This window comes from Panthera pardus, unplaced genomic scaffold (assembly GCF_024362965.1).
Source record: "Panthera pardus isolate Hobbes unplaced genomic scaffold, ASM2436296v1 HiC_scaffold_22, whole genome shotgun sequence".
NCBI classification, from domain to species: domain Eukaryota; kingdom Metazoa; phylum Chordata; class Mammalia; order Carnivora; family Felidae; genus Panthera; species Panthera pardus.
Genome location: NW_026526788.1, coordinates 71555046 through 71574552, shown reverse-complemented (window position 1 = coordinate 71574552; position 19507 = coordinate 71555046). Strand labels below are relative to the sequence as shown.

General features: G+C 34.6%; 1 protein-coding gene across 1 annotated transcript in view; it reads right to left on the bottom strand.

Annotated features, from left to right (window-relative positions):
* ATRNL1 (attractin like 1) overlaps nt 1–19507 on the bottom strand; it is a 764129-nt gene that overhangs the window by 379630 nt on the left and 364992 nt on the right. The gene's annotated exons all lie outside the window — the stretch shown is intronic.

Here is a 19507-nt window from a genome sequence, read left to right as displayed (position 1 = left end):
GAGCCATCAGCCCAGAGCCCGACGCAGGGCTCGAAAATCACGGACCGCAAAATCGTGACCTGAGCTGAAGTCGGACGCTTAACCGACTGAGCCCAGGTGCCCCAACTCTTTTTTAAATGTTTGGTGGAAATTACCTGTGAAGCCATCTCGTACTAGACTTTTGTTTGGGAGTTTTTAAATTACTGATTCTATTTCATTGCTGGTAATCAGTGTGTGCAAATGTTCTGTTTCTTACTGATTCCATTTTGTGAGGTTATATGTTTCTAGGAATTTATCCTTTTCTTCTCGGTTGTCTAATTTGTTGGCATATGATTTTTCATAATATTCTTTTACAAATGTTTGTATTACTATGGTAATTTTGATTTATTCATGGGTCCATTCATTGTTTAGTAGCCTGTTGTTTAACCTTCACGATTTTGTGCTCTTTCCAGATTTTTTCTTGTCGTCTAGTTTCATAGTATTGTGGTTAGAAAAGATGAGTGGTATGACTTCAATCTTTTTTTTTTAATTTTTTTAATGTTTTTATTTTATTTATTTTTGAGACAGAGAGAGACAGATCATGAGCAGGGGAGGGGCAGAGAGAGAGGGAGACACAGAATCTGAAGCTGTCAGCACAGAGCCCGATGCAGGGCTCGAACTCCTGGACTGTGAGATCATGACCTGAGCCGAAGTTGGACACCTAACCGACTGAGCCACCCAGGCGCCCCTGACTTCAATCTTTTTTAATATGTTTAGACTTGTTTTGTAGCCTAACATGTGATCCATCAGAAGACATGTTCCATGTCCAGTTGAAAAGAATGTGTATTCTACTGTTTTAAGATGGAATGTTCTGAATATATCTGTTAAATCTATCTGGGCCAGTGTGTCATTCAAAGCCATTGTATCCTTGTTGATTTTCTGTTTGGATGATCTGTCCGTTGATGTAAGTGGGGTGTTAAAGTTCCCTATTATTATTGTATTGCTGTCAATTAGTTCCTTTATGCTTGTTATTAATTGTTTTATATATTTGGGTGCTTTATGTTGGGTGCATAAATGTTTACAATTATTAGATCTTCTTGTTGGATTGTCCCCTTTATTGTTATATTGTGTCCTTCTTCGTCTCTTTTAACAATCTTTGTTTTAAAGTCTATTTTGTCCAACATAAGTATCGCTACCTCAGCTTCTTTTTGACATCCATTTGCATGTTAAATGTTTCTTGATCCCCTTGCTTTCAATCTGCAAGCATCTTTAGATCTGAAATGAGTCTCTTTTTTATAGGCAGCATATAGATGGGTCTTGTTTTTGTTTGTTTGTTTGTTTTTATTCAGTCTGTCACCCTATGTCTTTTGATTGTAGCATTCAGTCCATTTACATTCACAGTAATTACTGATAGATATGTATTTATTACCATTTTGTTTCTTATTTTGTGGTTGTTTTTGTAGTTTTTTCTCTGACCTTTCTTCTCTTACTGTCTTTCATGGTTTGCCAGCTTTCTTTAGTGTTATAATTAGATTCCCTTCTCTTTATTCTTTGCGTATCTATTACTGGTTTTTGATTTGTGGTTACCATTTGGTTAGCATATAACATCTTCATATAGCAGTCTATATAAAGTTGATATCCACTTACCATTGAATCTATTCTTTACTCCTCTCCCCTACTCCATGTTTTAGGTATTTAGTGTTATATATATATATGTGTGTGTGTGTATATATTGTATACACACACACACACACACACACACACACTAACGTTTATTTATTTTTGAGAGCAGAGCATGAGTGGGGGAGGGGCAGAGAGAGAGGGAGACACAGAATCCAAAGCAGGCTCCAGGCTCCAAGCTGTCAGCACAGAGCCTGATGTGGGACTCAAACACACGAATGATGAGATCATAACCTGGGCTGAAGTTGGATACTTAACCAACTGAGCCATCCAGGCACCCATGGTGTCATATTTTCTTATCTTCTTATTTTGTGAGTTCCTTGACTGATTTTTACAGATTTCTTTATTTTTACTGATTTTGTGTTCCCTACTTTTCTGTGTTAAGAGTCTCACTAATGTCCTCCACAATTTTCTCAAGTCCAGTGAGTATCTTTATAAGATCATTACTTTAAACTCACTCTCAGGCATATTAATTGTCTCCATTTTGCTTAGGTCTCTTGCTATGATATTGTTCTTTCATTTGAGACATATTCCTCTGTCTCCTCATTTTGCCTATCATGTGTCTGTTTCTGTGTGTTAGGAAAATCAGCTATGTCTCTTCCTGTTTAAAGTAATGGGTGGGGCACACATTTTTAACAAGGTGGCAGTGGTCCTCTTCTACAAGGGATGTGCAGCTACTCCCAAGACAGAGACCTGTGTAGTTGAGGTTGCTGCATAAGTGCATGGGCAGGGAATGTAGTTTTAACAAAGTGCATTTGTTCTCAGCAAGAGTCGGAGACACAGCAAGTTTTTGCTGGTCTTTTGGGGGAGAGTATCTGCAGCACCCAGATGGATACAGACCTGAATGCAGGGGGTAGAGTGCTATATAAGCAAGTTAGGTAGTGAATGCACTGGTTTTAGCAAGTGGCCACGGTGATCATGCTGGGGGGCAGGGGAGAGAAATGGTGCCAGCCAGCTGCCTTTGATCCTGACGAAGTCCTTCAGGGAACTCTAAGATTAGTAACTAATTCTCCCTCCAGTGCGCCCCAGGCACCTTTCAAACTGCTGTTTCTAAGCTATATTTTTGCAGGCTGTTTGTTGTGCTGCCTCTTTAAAGGGTGGAGACTCAGCTTCCTCTCACTACCTGTCTACTTCTTCCACTCTGGGCTCTCTCAGAGCTGAGCCTGCTGATTTTTAAAGTTCCTGACTTTAAGTCCCTTGGGTTGTTAGAACTCAGGAAATTCAGCCCCTGATTTTCAAAGCCAAATGCTATGGGGTTTTCTCTTTCACATGCAGGCTCCCCAGTCTGACAGTCTGTTTCTTAGCACTCTCCACGCCTGAGGCCCCCACCCTCCAGTGGACAGTACCATGGGGATTAGTTCTCCGCCCACTCTCTGGCCTCCATAACCTCTTTGATGCTGCTTCTTCTCTACCTATAGTTGTGCAGTTTGTTCTGCCAGTCTTAGAGTCATTTTACTGGGCTATCTGCACTAATGTGAGTATTATCTAGTTATACCCATGGGAGGAGGTAAGTTTAGGGTCCTCCTACTCTGCCATCTTCCCCAGAAGTCTATTTTGTTCTATTTTTGAACTATGTGACTGTATTACTTATCTAAAAATTAAATTTAATTAAAAACTTGCACAGTAAAATCAATTTAAAAATATTGTTCAGAAGAGTCTACATTTGCTTTTTTCCTACCACATCATATTCTTGCTAAGATAAAATCTGAGTTTGGGCCAAATATTCAACACTTGCTGAGGCCTTTATATTTAAGATCTAAATTCTGGCCAGGAAATTTAGGGTAATATCCAGTCCTTGTAGATATGATCAATGTCTTTATGGTCAATACTAACTGAAAATATTATTACCAAAGTGTTATTTCTAGAATTTAAAATCTTTAATACAATAAAAGCTAGAACATGACTTTAGTAACTGGATATCATATATTGAACAGATATGGTTTATTTTGCTCAATGCTCCTGTACTCGGATTGTTAAGTTCACATTCATTATTAAAATTTTTGGCATTGAAAAAAAAAAAGGTGAAGCTAATTAGAATTTGTTCTATTTCTTGTAAACTTCAATATCAAGAAGGACTTAGCATAACATTCTTTTTCCTCTAGCTGAAATAACACATATCACCAAGATTTAATAGCCTGCAAAAAATATGCCGGCCACTTACTATGTATGACAATAACCTCTGCCAGACGTGAGTCTATGTACCACACACATAAAAAGTTATTCCACTGTTATCATTAACTGCCAGCTTTGAGCATCAAAGTCACCTTCATTTGAAATCAAACATTTATCTTAAGAAAAATAAAAAGTAATTCTAGGCACAATAATGAGGCATATTAAGTAGAGTAACAGCTAGATAAAGGATGATAGTACTGAAGCTAGCCACCAAATATTTCACTCATCAGGTAGCAAGACTGCAAAGGTTCTATGAAGGTTAAACAAAAGGAATCACAGACATTGTGGTCGTTACTTATTATGTATGCATTATTCTCCTTGCAAGAACTTTCTGGAGAATTTATTTGGTTTCACTGTCCTAATGAAACTTACTGTTATTAAAATACCTTCTAGTTATTCACTAATGAGCAGGTAATTTGCTAATTAGGGGATGTAAAAAATGAGTAAGTCTTAACAAAATAAGGAAAAACTATGTTCTTACACTGATCTAAAATTACACCTTAACATAGAATTTGAACTGGTATATGATTATACTTTTAAATTAAAAATAGGTGAAAACTATCAACAGTGACATCAAAGTGAAATGAATCTTAAAAATTTTTGATGTTTTAATAGGTTATTGGCATACAAGCCATCCCTGTCTGATTCATCTGATATACACTTTCAATTACTATCTATTTTTCTTTATAAAATAGATCCATCAAAATTACATGGAAAACAAATTTAATTAGACAAATCCTAATTATGAATTAATCTCTAAAACAAAATGAGATGTTTTCATCTGGAAAAATATTACCCCAATACATCTAAAAGATGTATTAAAACACAGTAATCTACTTTACCATAAATACTAAAGAAAAAACAAGGTAGCAGTCTTAAAAAAAAAGCATTAACTCTAATTTGTGAAATATTAAGATTATACAGCTATGATCCAAGATATTAATATTCTAAACAATCATCATCCACCCACATAATTTTCTAGCCACCACAAGATTCTACACTCAATGTTAAAAACCTATGAACTTTTCAGTTAAAAAAATAATCTTTTTAATATTTATTTATTTTTGATAGAGAGACAGAGCACAAGTGGGGGAGGGGCAGAGAGACAGAGGGAGACAGAATCTAAAGCAGGCTCCAGTGTCTGAGCTGTCAACACAGAGCCCAATGTGGGGCTAGAACTCAGGAGCTATGGGATCATGACCTGAGCTGTCCTCAGACGCTTAACAAACTAAGGCACCCAGGAATCCCAAATTTTTCAGCTGTAAATGGAAGACAACCCAATACTGGGTAGTTGCTAAGCAATATATGTTAAGCAAATAAGGTGTTCTGGGCAAATACATTTTGCACAACCTAGCTGACAGGCAAGTACACGATTTACCGTGTCTTCTCCAAAACTGGATTTCAGCTGCCAGTAATTGGAGTCAGGAACTAGTGTGAATTAATTGGTTAATAATGCATTGAGTCCCTCACTTCTGAGGAAGCCTCCAAGGGTCTATGTTAGAGTCCCTAAGCAGGATTCCTGCACAATCAGCCTTATCTACTTACCTTAGTGTATTTTATGACCTTATTTTTTTAATGTTATACCTTGACATGAACTAGGCTATTATGGCAAAAAAATAGCATTATTTCTAAATATAGCATATATATTTACAAATGCAGTGCTCTAAATACTTTGAAATTTTTTGCTTGTTTCAACTGATTGATAAAATAATCTATAGTAATCCATAAAGGTTATAATTTAGCTTCCTTATAAATTCCATTCAGACTCCTCAAATAGTAGACTCAATGGTATCATTTAGAACACAACTACCCTAAAATAATGGTACATTTTAATTAGATTTTGCATTTCAAAGCATTTTCTATATAGAAAACAATTTTATGTAACTTGTATCAATACTCTAAGATAAAAGAATAGCCAAAGGTTATATGCAAATTATTAATTATCTAAAGGAAGCAAAACTGATTTACTGCTTAATTCATGTTAGTTCATCTGTTAGGCAAATAACAATTCTGGAAGTAAAAATAAATTGTCTATTTGAGATAAAGGTTTTATATTTGATGATATAATATACAACCAGCTTCTGAGAATGGTGTATATCTCTCATTTTGAGTAGGAAACTATGGGCCTTATGTAGAATTGTTTAAACAATCATGTATGGTTTTTGAAAGTCAAAGACACTATTCTAGTAATAAACCTCACTAGAGTTCACAATGTCAGAACTTCAGGATGTATTAAGAAGAAATACGTTAATATCTTTAGTGAGGCACTTTAAAAGAAATAGACAACGTATGATCTTGGTAACCCACATTTTACTGAAATTCATGTTCTTTTACAGTAACTTGGCATTTATTTTTATTTTTTTAATTCCAGTATAATTCATAGACAGTGTTATATTAGCTTCAGGTGTACAATACAGTGATTCAACAATTCAATACATTACTCAGTGCTCATTATCATAAGTGAATTCATAATCCCCTTCAACTATTTTACCCTTCCCCTAACCCCCTCCCTTTTGATAACCACCAGTTTGTTCTCTATACTTAAGAATCTAGTTTATTTGTCTCTTTATTCATTTATTTACTTGTTTCTTAAATTCTATATGAGTGAAACCTCTCTAAGATTATGATTTATCTTGCTGTGTCTTAAAAATTCTTACTAAAATACTCAGTAATTTTTCATCTAAGACTATTGTAAGTTTCAACAAGAGCCATGAGTTTTTGAGAGGCACTCCAGTGCAGTGCAGTTTTAAGAATTATTTCGTGGGGCGCTTGAATGGCACAGTTGGTTAAGCGTCCAACTTCAGTCCAGGTCATGATCTCACGGTTCATAGGTTCGAGCCCCGCGTCAGGCTCTGTGGCTGACAGCTCAGAGCCTGGAGCTTGCTTCAGATTCTGTGTCTCCTTCTCTCTCTGCCCCTCCCCTGCATGCACTCTGTCTCTTGGTCTCCCAAAAATAAGTAAACATTTAAAAAACATTTTTAAAGATATCTCAGAATTACATAGCTAAAGTTGTATCCTGGAATTCTTACAAAAATCTCTTTGAAAGAATATTCTAAATGTATGACTGCACTGTGGAAGTAAATAGAACAGAAAAAAGATCCAAAAAAGTCAAAATGTGATGTATCATATAAAAGTGAATTTATACATATGAAATGTTTAATTAAGAATTATAAGAATGTATTAGACTTTAAAAGTTATGCCAAAATCTGCCAAACAGGGTGTATATAATATGCTACCACTAGAGGAAGTGATGTGGAAAAAAATGTATGTTCACATTTACTGGTGTATGTTATCAAATAACTTCAAGAGAATACACACACACACACACACACACAACTTGTTAACATTGATTCTAAGGAGGAGAAAAATGAGTGACTACGTAACAGGGATACACATTTTAAATTATGAAATACAGATATGTCATATGTTAAAAATAGATATTAAGACATAATGCAAACAAGTAAAAGGAACAAAATTGATGCTTAATTTGATAGCAGTCTGCCATGTTTACTTCCAATAGGGTGGAGAATGACTTCTAAAAATCTCTTCCACCACTAGAATAAAATGTTATGATATCAAATTACCTGGGAAATGGCAAACGTGTGTCTAGAAAAGGAGGAAAAAAATCAAGCCTGTCCCTAGCTACTCAAGGAACAGGAACAAATTGGCCACACAAAAATGAGTTTATAGGGGCCATGAGAACAGTAATACTATTATAACAGTAAAACTGTTATAATATAACAGAATTCAGACTCAGAATAATATACTGAAATGACCAACATTTGCAATATTAGATATTCATAAATGAATCTAATACCATGTTCATTCAATATACTCTAATGGTAGTTCACCTTAAATATCACATTTAAAGTACATGAATCATTTCACTGAATAATAAACCAAAATAAACTACAAGTTTACTGATACCAAAAAAACTTAAGAAAATGAATACAAGGTACCATGTGGCAAGAATGCCAGGTAATTTCTAGATAATGATAGTATGTATCAAGTGCCAATTTAAGGCTATGTTCTAGTACAGCTGTGACTCAAGAGGTCACTATGTTCTGCTCACACTTGAGTAGTATTCTAGAGTAGAATTGAGTAGTATTCTCCTTCCATTTATTTATTCAATTACTTGTTTATATTGGTATGGAGTCGCTGACATTTATTTTATCCTTTGGGTTATAGTACAATACTACTTGGTTTATTTTATTGCTCGAATTGTTCCAGTTTTGGTCACCGGGAGCTGTCTCTAGTGGCTCCTGTGTCCCTTTGACATATGCCCGTCATTGTGGCGCGTGTGTGTCTGTGTGTGTGTGTGTGCACAAACGTGTATGTGTTTGAGGACTGTGTTACCTTTTAGCACTACAAAACTCAGCTTATGTAGTTCCTGCTCCAGTTCTCCAATCAGCCAGTTCTCCAAATAGCCCTGGTTCCTTTTATTTGAAAGTTGTATTAGAAAGCAAGATTGATGTAAATGATGAACCACTAAATCCTACTCCTCTAACTATATGTTAACCAAATAGAATTTAAATAAAAACTTGAAAAAACAAACAAAATGAGAAAGCTCAATTGGGCACTAGATATGCATGTTGCAGAGAGGTTGTTGACACACCTAGTGGGAAATTTAAAATTTTCTATGCAATATTTTTGTTTTTTATAGGTCCATTCAGACTTTCTATTTCTTCTTGAATCAGTGGTGACAGTTTACGCCTTCTGGGGATTTTCCATTTCATCTAAATTCTTCAGTTTGTTGGGATACAGATGTTCGTAATGTACCCTTAGAATTCCTTTTATTTCTGAAAGGTCAGTAATAATATCTCTTCTTTTACCCTTGATGTTAGTAATTTGAATCTTCTCTCTTTTATTCTTGATCAGTCTATCTATTTTGCCAATTTATTGATCTTGTCAAAGAACCAACTTTTGTTTTCACTGATTTTCTCCGTTGTTTTCCTGGTCTCTCTTTCACTAATTTGTCCTCTAACCTTACTATTTCCTTCCTTTTCTGCTTCCTGTACATTTAATTTGTTCTTCTTTTCCCAGTTTCTTAAGGTGGAAGGTTAGGATAAAGAGTGTATCAGGCTAAATGAAATAAGTCAGTCAGAGAAAGACAAATATCATATGATTTCACGCACATGTGGAGTTTAAGAAACAAAACAAACGAGCCTGGGGGAAAAAGAGAAAGGCAAACCAAGAAACAGATTCTTAACTATAGAGTTAGCCATATTGTACACCTGAAACTAATGTTACACTGTATGTTAGCTAACTGGAATTTCAATAAAACCTTAAAACTTAAGGTTAACTTAAAACTTATTGACTTAAGATAATTTTTTTCTTTCAAATAATGTCATGTACAGCTATATATTTACTACTGAACACTCTTTACATCATATACATTTTGGTGTACTGTGTTTTCATTTTCATTCATCTCTAAGTATTTTTAAATTTCAGCCAGTTTTTCTTCAAATATTTTTTTGTTCCTTACTTCTTGCCTTGTGGTCCTCTTATTATGCATATTTTGCTGCACTTATTGGTATTCTGTATTTCTCTGAGGCGCTATTTCTTTTCCTTCATTCTTTTTTTTTCCTCTGGCCTTATTTCATAATCTCTATTGCTCTATTTTCAAGCTCGTGAATTCTTTCTTCTGCCAGTTCAAATCTATTATTGAGCCTCTTGAGTAAGTTTTTTATTGTGGTTTTGTACTTCTCAATTTCTGATTTTCCATTAGCTTCTCCTTTTTTTATAATTTCTTTCTCTTTATTGATATTATCTGTTTTTATGAGGTATTTCTATCCTATCTTCCTGTCCTTCTTTAATCATGGTTTCCTTTAGTTCTTTGGGCATATTTACAACAGCTGCTCTGAGGTCTCGGTCTGTTACTTCTGACAGCTGGGTCCTCTCGCAAGTTCTGCTGCGTGCTATTTGTCCTGTATATGCACCACAGTCCCCTTTCTTTGAATGTTCCATAATTTTGTGTTGAAAAACACATTTTAGGTCATAAACTGTGACAATTCTGTGTAGTGATTCTCTTCCCTCCCCCACATAAGTTTTGTTCTAATATGCCTATTTGTTTAGTGACTTGGTGGGGCTATTTTAGTGAAGTCTATTTTCTCTGCAATGTAGCCTATGATGTTCTTCAGAGGGTGCAGCTTTGGGGATATACACTGTCATGTGGGATGACTGGTTTTTATCAGGGCTCTCTTTGCGAGATCTTTCTATGAAGCCACGTGCCTGCTTTGGTTATCACACCCAGCTGTTAGCCTCAACTGATTACTCTATTGTTTTTGATAATGCTCTGAGGTTTAAATTGCTCCCTAAACTGATTCAATTAATTTTGTGTCCATTGTAGGGGTAATATTTGAAACTAGCGTTTTACATTTTTTACAACCCCAGGAGAGATCTTCTTAACTTTCGCTGTCACTGGACTTTTCTGGTAAACTTCTAGCAGATTTATGGTGGGGCTCTCAGACTCATCTGCATTGCTTCCCAACACTGTGTCCGTTTTATTCAAGGAAGCCATTAGAGTAGAAGTTCTCCATAGTTTATTTCAAACTTCTTCGGCTGAATAAAATTAAACTCTGTTCTCTTTTGCGCAGTGTTTCCTCAGCTTCCTGGGGCTCACATTCACTTAGTTTTTCTCCAACTTCACAGTATTCTTTGCTGATTTTGTCTTCTGATTTCTCGAGTATCTTAGCTCATGCTGCTACCACAAAATACCATAAACTGAATGACTCAACTAGGATACATTTATTTCTTACAGTTATAGAGGCTAGGAAGCCCAAGATCGAGGTGATGGCAGATGTGGTTGTTGGAGGGCCACATTCCTGGCTTTCTGACAACTACCGTCTTGCTGTGTGCTCATATGAGTATCCTTTGTGTATTGTCATAGAGAAAGAACCCTTTCTCTGTTCCTTTTCATAATGGGCACTATTTCTATCTGAGAGTATCAACATCACATAAGTCCAAGTGCCTCCAAAAGGTCTCTCTTCCAAATACCATAACATTGGGGTTTAGGGCCTCAACATATGAATTTGGGAGAGGACATATTCAATCTATAACATTAAGTTTGAATACCTGAGGGCTTAATCCTCCTCTTTTGGTGTTACCACCAGTCCCATGGCTTTAAGTACCATTGGTGTACTGAAACTCCCAAATTTATCTCTCCTGCTCACACCTTTTCCTCATGCCAGAGCCAACTCCTGATTCCTTGACTTATCTAATTGGATGAACAATAAATGTCTCAAACGTAACATGTAAAAACTGCCTTCCTTTCCCCAAACCAATTTTACTTTCAGTCAACTTCATTTCAATTGATGGCAATTTTACATTTACAGTTGTGCAGGGAAAACCTTCTAGTCATGCTTGGTTTATATTCTTCTGAAGTCATGACTGGTTTAATTCTTCCTCACACCTCCCCATCTAACCAATCATGTTATCTTCAAAACATACCCAAAATCTGATCACTCCTTGCTCCGTTGCCACCTCTTGATTTGAGCAATCATCATCTCTCATCAGGTAGGCTAGTAACCTCTTTACCAGTTTCCCTATGTCCACAGTTGTTTATCTTAGTCTAGTCTCAACACAACAGCAGAATTCTCAGTTTCAAGTCATATCTTCTAAACGCAAATCACTTAACTTCTCTGTTGAAAACCCTTCAAAGGTTTTCCATCTCTCTAAGAGTAAACGCCCAAGTAGAGTTCCAATGCCAATAGTGCCTATCAGAATCTGTTGTAGACTTTAAAAATAGACTCATAAAGCTGAGCTTTATAGAATTCTGATTTATAGGTCTGGAGGGGGTGAAACAGTGGAGTGGCTCTCAAGGATACATAAATGTAATTTCTTAAGATCAACAGGTGTTTCTAAAGGCCCTACTGAATTGAGAACAACTGTGTTAGAGTGTAGGTACATGGAGGAGAAGAATCCAAGATATACCGGAGTTGCTGTTACTAATATTAATGCATAATGTAACGTTAATCATTATTTATATTACATATCAATAACAGCTAACATTTGTTGAGTTCTGGTAAGGAAAAAGGCAGTACGCTGAGCACTTAGCATGCATTAACTCAGTTAGTACTAAAAACCTTACAAAGCAGGCCCTACCGCATTTTGATTCTAAGACACATTTGTTTTCCCATCTAAGCATCTCTGAAACATGTGTCTTACAGCCACTGAAATCATGTAATCACTACTGGCCAGATGGCAGTTATGATATATATGTCATTGCCTGCACAGACACAAACTTGATTATTCAGTCAATGATACTATATGAAACAAAACATTTTTACCTGAATCAAAAAGTGATTTATATAACAAAATTGAACCATGACTGTAAACAAGTTTTAGTAATACCTCACCAATTTATTTTGCTTCTACTTTCCTTTCAATGTATATATGTGAATGATATGTAATAAAATCTCTAAGTAATTCTGTAAGAGCCCTTTCAATAAGTACAAAATAAATGCAGTGAGAGAGTACTGTGTGGTAGTTTAATTGTCACTGTTTTTTCCTTCTAACTGGTACATTAAATAAGGTTGATTGATTGTGTCATATTAGATAAGAATAGATGAAATACAGCATATTCCTCCTACAATAAACGGATTCATAGGCTATATTATAAGTGGTCAATTATAACTATCAACGGTAAATCGAACCTGTTCAAACTCAGGCTATCTTTAAAGTTCTTTGCATGGCTCTGAGAGCTTGAGTTTGGAATCTGACGGACTTGATTAAAAATCAGAGCTCTTTCATTTACTAGTTATAAGCTTTGATAATAGTACACAACTCCCCTCAAATTCCTTATACAGCTAAAGGGGAAATAATATATATCTTGTAACAGGAGGATTAAATACTATTTTTGTTAAATGCCCAATTCCAAAATGTTAGATTGTGCCCTCTACTTTCCTGAAATTTATATATTTGTTTGCGTACAATTATGAAATAACATAATCATTCTTTTTACCAAATACCAGTCCCACAACCTGGAGACAATCTTGGCAATTCTCTCAAAATCTCTATGAACTCAATGCATGTGTGTGTGTTTGTGTGTGTGTGATTTGAAATAGGAACATTATAAAACTATATTAGCATTTCCTAGTGAATAGCATATTCTTAAAATCTGTAGCTTTTCAAGAACTGTGACGGTTCTTGTTTGTTTACTGCTATATTCCTCTAAAAATGTGTTTGGAACAAGAGTTGTTGATTCAATAAATATTTGTTGAATGAAGGAATGAGGTTTGATTTTAAACACATACCTACCTACCTCCTTCTTAGTTTTCAGTTACATAATATCCCATTATTAGAAAATAGAATTATTTCAAGAAGCTTTTTGAATGACATGAAATTGTTGATATACAAAAAACCCTCTATAAATATTTTTGTATGAATATAATTTGAAAAAGTAGGCAGGCTTATATTTTTAGAATATATTTCTATAAATCTATTTAACAAATAGAGCTAACAAATAGATCTTGACTTAACAAGTCAAGAGTTTTTCCTTTAATTTTGAAAGGTAATATCCAAATTAAAAATTATGTATTTTTGTTTGCCCAGTAAAACCCCCACTTGTTTTGAAAACAAATCAACATTTAACTTTGGAGAATTATTTCTTTCTCTCTCTCTCTCTCTCTCAGTCCATGTGAATTTTGTGACATTAAACCCACCCCTCAAAAAAAAAAAACCCCACCCTTCAGCTCCAGGGTGAGTGTTTGTTTGTACTGGAAACAGGGTTGCCAGACTGAGCAAATAAAAACATAGAATGTTCAGTTAAATTTGAATTTTAGAAGAACAATGAATTTTTTTAGTATAAAATCACATACCTATACATATACATTGGAGACATATATAAACAGATACAAGTGTGTATATTAGATGTATAAGATTTTATGATGAATTAGATTAAAATTTATTGACAGAAATTCAAAATTCTTGGCCATTTCTTAATCTGCATAAATAACTGAGTCTAAATTAGAGATAATAACATATAACAAATAAAAATGATAATTTTAGGCAATTTTTGTATTGCATTAATAAATGTATTGTACAATGCTAAAAATGTTTATCTTATTTTTTTAGAAATTAATTCTATGTACAGTTCTGCAACAGTTTATACTTAGTTCCATTACTAATCCCACTTCCAGAAAACTGTTTAATATACCATATCTCCCCCGATGGATGGCACCACAACAAAGTGAAGTGTTCCTTTGAAATTGTGAGATTGTGTACACATATGTGTGAGTATCTTACTGAAAATTTGAAAACTATGAATTCCCTAAAAAAAATAGGGTCTATGACCTTTTCTTTATATCAGCAGTATTTATCAATCTGTCTGGAATATTGCAAGAGATTAATACATCTTTGCTGAACTGAACAAAATGAAAGCACTGTATCTACAATAAGACTTTCGGCAACAGGTATACAGGGCATGAATCAGTTAACTGTCAAGTCATAGGCTCCCATACATATCTGACTTCTCAACTCAAGTTATTTTTATGTAGACTTAGGCTAATTTTTAAACTACGACAATATAAATAGGCATGATGAACATCTGTAATTTCTAGTCTTGTAGGATCAAGTAGAAAAAAATCAAAGCACAGGAATCATTATATTTTGAAATTCAAAAAGAGAAAATGAGAAAAAATAAGTTAATGCCAAGGCCATTAAATGAAAAGAAATTTATTTGAGCGCATGATTTATGTTTAAAAAAAAAACCTTGCTTTTTTGATAAAAGAATATGTTTTATGGAATCTTTATCTAGATATTAAAATGTCTAACATTATATAAAATACAGATTCTTAAAGTACTAACAAATTCTGTAAGAAGTAACATATATAACCTAGTCAATTAATTTTAATTTCTTCACCCAAAATAACATTTTCTCATTACTCTCCATGTAAACTCAGTTAAGTATAACTTAATGATATTATTATTTCTTCTATTTTTGTGCCCCAAAACAATTAGATATTGAAGGAAAGACAATGCATTTACCTCTAGAAAAGTAGTTTGTTACTCAGAGGTACTAGAATCCTACTTCTGGGTTTTAGTTTATTTTTAACTCAAATTTCAGGTTTATAATGCTAAATTCAAATCTAGGTTTTATGCAGTATGATGAAATGTGAAAGAAAGTAGTACATCATGAACACAAGGTCAGTCACTCAGTGGACAATGTCTTATCCTAGGCAATGTTTTTTATTGATTTTTAAGCATTAGAAGAGCATATTTGACTATGAAAGATAAGCAAATAATGTGGTAAAGCTCCATATCAATATATCTTTAAAACTTTTAAAGAGCTATAAGTTTAAGAGAATTAAAGAAGGAAAGTTTTTTTAAAAAAGAAGGAAAAGTTGCTGATACAGGAAATATCACTCAAATACACAGACCTACCTGTAATGTGAAGTTGATTAGAATTAACTTTACATTTGCCTATGGGATCTATTATTCTATGGATTTTACAGTTAGACTTTAACTGAGGCAAACTACAATTAAGCTACTCACAATACATTGGAAAAAATGTTTCCAACTGAAAAAAATTATTGCAAATGTTAAGATATGCAAGATATTTTCACTCATGTTAATCAAATATAAGATTAAATATCTCCTCTTTTTTTAAACATTTTTTTAACATTTATTTATTTTTGAGACGGAGAGAGACAGAGCATGAACGGGGGAGCATCAGAGGGAGAGGGAGACACAGAATCTGAAACAGACTCCAGGCTCTGAGCTGTCAGCACAGAGCCCGACGCGGGGCTTGAACTCACAGACTAGGAGATCATGACCTGAGCTGAAATCAGAAGCTTAATTGACTGAGCCACCCAGGCACCCCAAGATTAAATATCTTCAATGCAAGGAGTAATTATAATGTTTTGACAGGTTTCTGCCTTATGATACCTATTAAATACTCAAATTTCACTTTAAAAATGAAGATTATTAATCATAGCAATATTTCAAGAGACTCCATTTAACATATACTTGTTCCTAATAAATACTTATATAATGTAATGAATATTTATCTAAAACTGAATGTACCATTGAAACTAAATGTTTCAATACCTCTGTAATAAGCATAAGCTATAAAAAACCGAACTCATCCTTCTACTGTATTATAACATTTACACGGATCAATATCCACTTATTGTTTCTATTCATTAACATGGCACCCCACCCACATAAAAATGTTCATATCCTTAATAAGGTTATCATAGAAATGAATGTGAAGTTGTTAAATGAAAAGATAGATTAAAATGAAGTCCTTTGTAGTTGTGTTTGTGTGTTTTTTAGAGTCCCTGAATTGTCAGGAGTGTTATTCAAAAAGTATTACATTAATAATAAGTTTCTGTTATTGAAATTAGACCACAAAAACAGTATAGATGTGTTTATGAGAAGCCAAAGCTTCAAATTGTTTTTTTTTTTTTAAAGCAACATGTCAGGTTGAATTAAACTATATTAAAATAATCCAACGATATTTTGTTTTATTTTTATTTTTAATTTTTTTAATGTTCATTTATTTTGGGGAGAGAGCATGACCAGGGGAGGGGCATAGTGAGAGGGAGACAGAGAATCCAAAGAAGGCTCTTAACTGTCAGTGCAAAGCCCAACAAGGGGCTTGAACCCAAGAACCATGAGATCATGACCTGAGCCGAAGTTGGATGCTCAACTGACTGAGCCACCCAGGTGCCCCAAGATATTTTCATTTTAAACCAGTACTAATATTTTGAAAGGCAAGTAGTGTATAATTCCTCTAATAATATCACAGAAATATTCAGAAGAGAGACTCCTTCAAATAATTTTCATTTACTGTTACAAATAAATGGCCATCGCACTAATTAATCATAGTCCTCTGAGGCTTACAACAGTTGATGTCTTAATGTTTCAGAGAAAGTGACATATCCACATACAGGAAACATACTGGGGTCTTTCCCTTTTGAGACTATTAGAATTAACCTAATAGTTAAAACTGAATGGAGATAGGATCAAATAAAAATACATTTTTAACTTCATCCAAATAAAGTCTATAAATGGGGTTAGAATATTAGTTACAACTAGTGCAGTTAAAAGTCTTTGGGCCTCTAAGACCAAAATGACAACCTTCTAATAATATAAAATTATTATCTAATGACAGATCTGTTAGTCCTCAAAATGGTATCTTTGTGCATCAACATGTAAATGGTTTCTAAGACATTTAGAATTCTCTATTTAAAGGATCGAATAAGAATTAAATTTGAGAAAACACCTCAACACTTTTAACATATGATATTGTAAACATCACATGACATCTCAACAAGATGAATCTTGTATCTTGGTAGAGGCAGCAATTAAATTATTATTATAAGACTCACTACCCAGATGAGTTCTAGAAAAAGGGCTATTATATTGAGGGAATATCAAGAGGACAGGATAATATTAAGAAGGACAGATGAGAACTGGCCCAGTGATCTCTAATCTTCCTATTTCTCCCTTGTTCTTCCCATGTGTAATATATATTCTGAAAGATATTGACTGAGGGTTGATGGGGGGGTGGGAAGGAGGGGAGGGTGGGTGATGGGTATTGAGGAGGACACCTGTTGGGATGAGCACTGGGTGTTGTATGGAAACCAATTTGACAATAAATTTCACACTAAAAAAATTAAAAATAAAGAAAAATAAAATTAAAAAAAAGATCCTTTTCAACTGGATTACTTTTATCGTAGGGTCATGCCAAGTATGTTCTCATTGATGTTGCCTTGACCATTTACAGAAAATCAGAGAGACAGAAATGAACAGATGTATAATTTATTTCTGGGAAGAGGGTTATCAAGTTTGCAAACATATTATAGTTAGGTTCTGAATTTTAATGGATGTTTGAAAACTAAGGAATAATTAAGAAGAATTCATGGCATTGACTAATTATATAACTTAGAATATTCTGGATTAGCTTCAAATCTTCACATATATTATTTTGTATGTGGGGAAAAGATGGTAAGCAATTATACCACTGTATTATATTATTGCACAAAATTATACTGACAAATACAACAAGTACAGCACTAATAAAACTAACAACAGCATACCCATATTAATACTAATAGACTATAACACTAATAAAAAGAGAAACTTGCTTTTTCATTATATAAGTGTAAAACAATAAACCTATTTCACATTTATGCTCCTCAGATTACTATATTTCTTTGTTTCTTTCAACTAATATACACAAAGATAAAAAAACTGTCTAATATATTTGTATCATTAGTTGTTCTGCAAGAGCATTACTGTTTTTATTGACTTTAGGATTACAGGGAACACATATGATTAATTCTGACACAGAAAGTATCAAATTGAGGTACACTTCAAACATACTAGAATTATGAGACAATGCAATCCCAATCAAAATTGCACCAGCATTCTTCTCGAAACTAGAACAAGCAATCCTTAAATTCATATGGAACCACAAAAGGCCCCGAATAGCCAAAGTAATTTTGAAGAAGAAGACCAAAGCAGGAGGCATCACAATCCCAGACTTTAGCCTCTACTACAAAGCTGTCATCATCAAGACAGCATGGTATTGGCATAAAAACAGACACATAGACCAATGGAATAGAATAGAAACCCCAGAACTAGACCCACAAACGTATGGCCAACTCATCTTTCACAAAGCAGGAAAGAACATCCAATGGAAAAAAGACAGTCTCTTTAACAAATGGTGCTGGGAGAACTGGACAGCAACATGCAGAAGGTTGAAACTAGACCACTTTCTCACACCATTCACAAAAATAAACTCAAAATGGATAAAGGACCTGAATGTGAGACAGGAAACCATCAAAACCTTAGAGGAGAAAGCAGGAAAAGACCTCTCTGACCTCAGCCGTAGCAATCTCTTACTCGGCACATCCCCAAAGGCAAGGGAATTAAAAGCAAAAGTGAATTACTGGGACCTTATGAAGATAAAAAGCTTCTGCACAGCAAAGGAAACAACCAACAAAACTAAAAGGCAACCAACGGAATGGGAAAAGATATTTGCAAATGACACATCGGACAAAGGGCTAGTATCCAAAATCTATAAAGAGCTCATCAAACTCCACACCCGAAAAACAAATAACCCAGTGAAGAAATGGGCAGAAAACATGAATAGACACTTCTCTAAAGAAGACATCCGGATGGCCAACAGGCACATGAAAAGATGTTCAACGTCGCTCCTTATCAGGGAAATACAAATCAAAACCACACTCAGATACCACCTCACGCCAGTCAGAGTGGCCAAAATGAAGAAATCAGGAGACTATAGATGCTGGAGAGGATGTGGAGAAACGGGAACCCTCTTGCACTGTTGGTGGGAATGCAAATTGGTGCAGCCGCTCTGGAAAGCAGTGTGGAGGTTCCTCAGAAAATTAAAAATAGACCTACCCTATGACCCAGCAATAGCACTGCTAGGAATTTATCCAAGGGATACAGGAGTACTGATGCATAGGGGCACCTGTACCCCAATGTTTATAGCGGCACTCTCAACAATAGCCAAATTATGGAAAGAGCCTAAATGTCCATCAACTGATGAATGGATAAAGAAATTGTGGTTTATATACACAATGGAATACTACGTGGCAATGAGAAAAAATGAAATATGGCCTTTTGTAGCAACATGGATGGAACTGGAGAGTGTGATGCTAAGTGAAATAAGCCATACAGAGAAAGACAGATACCATATGGTTTCACTCTTAGGTGGATCCTG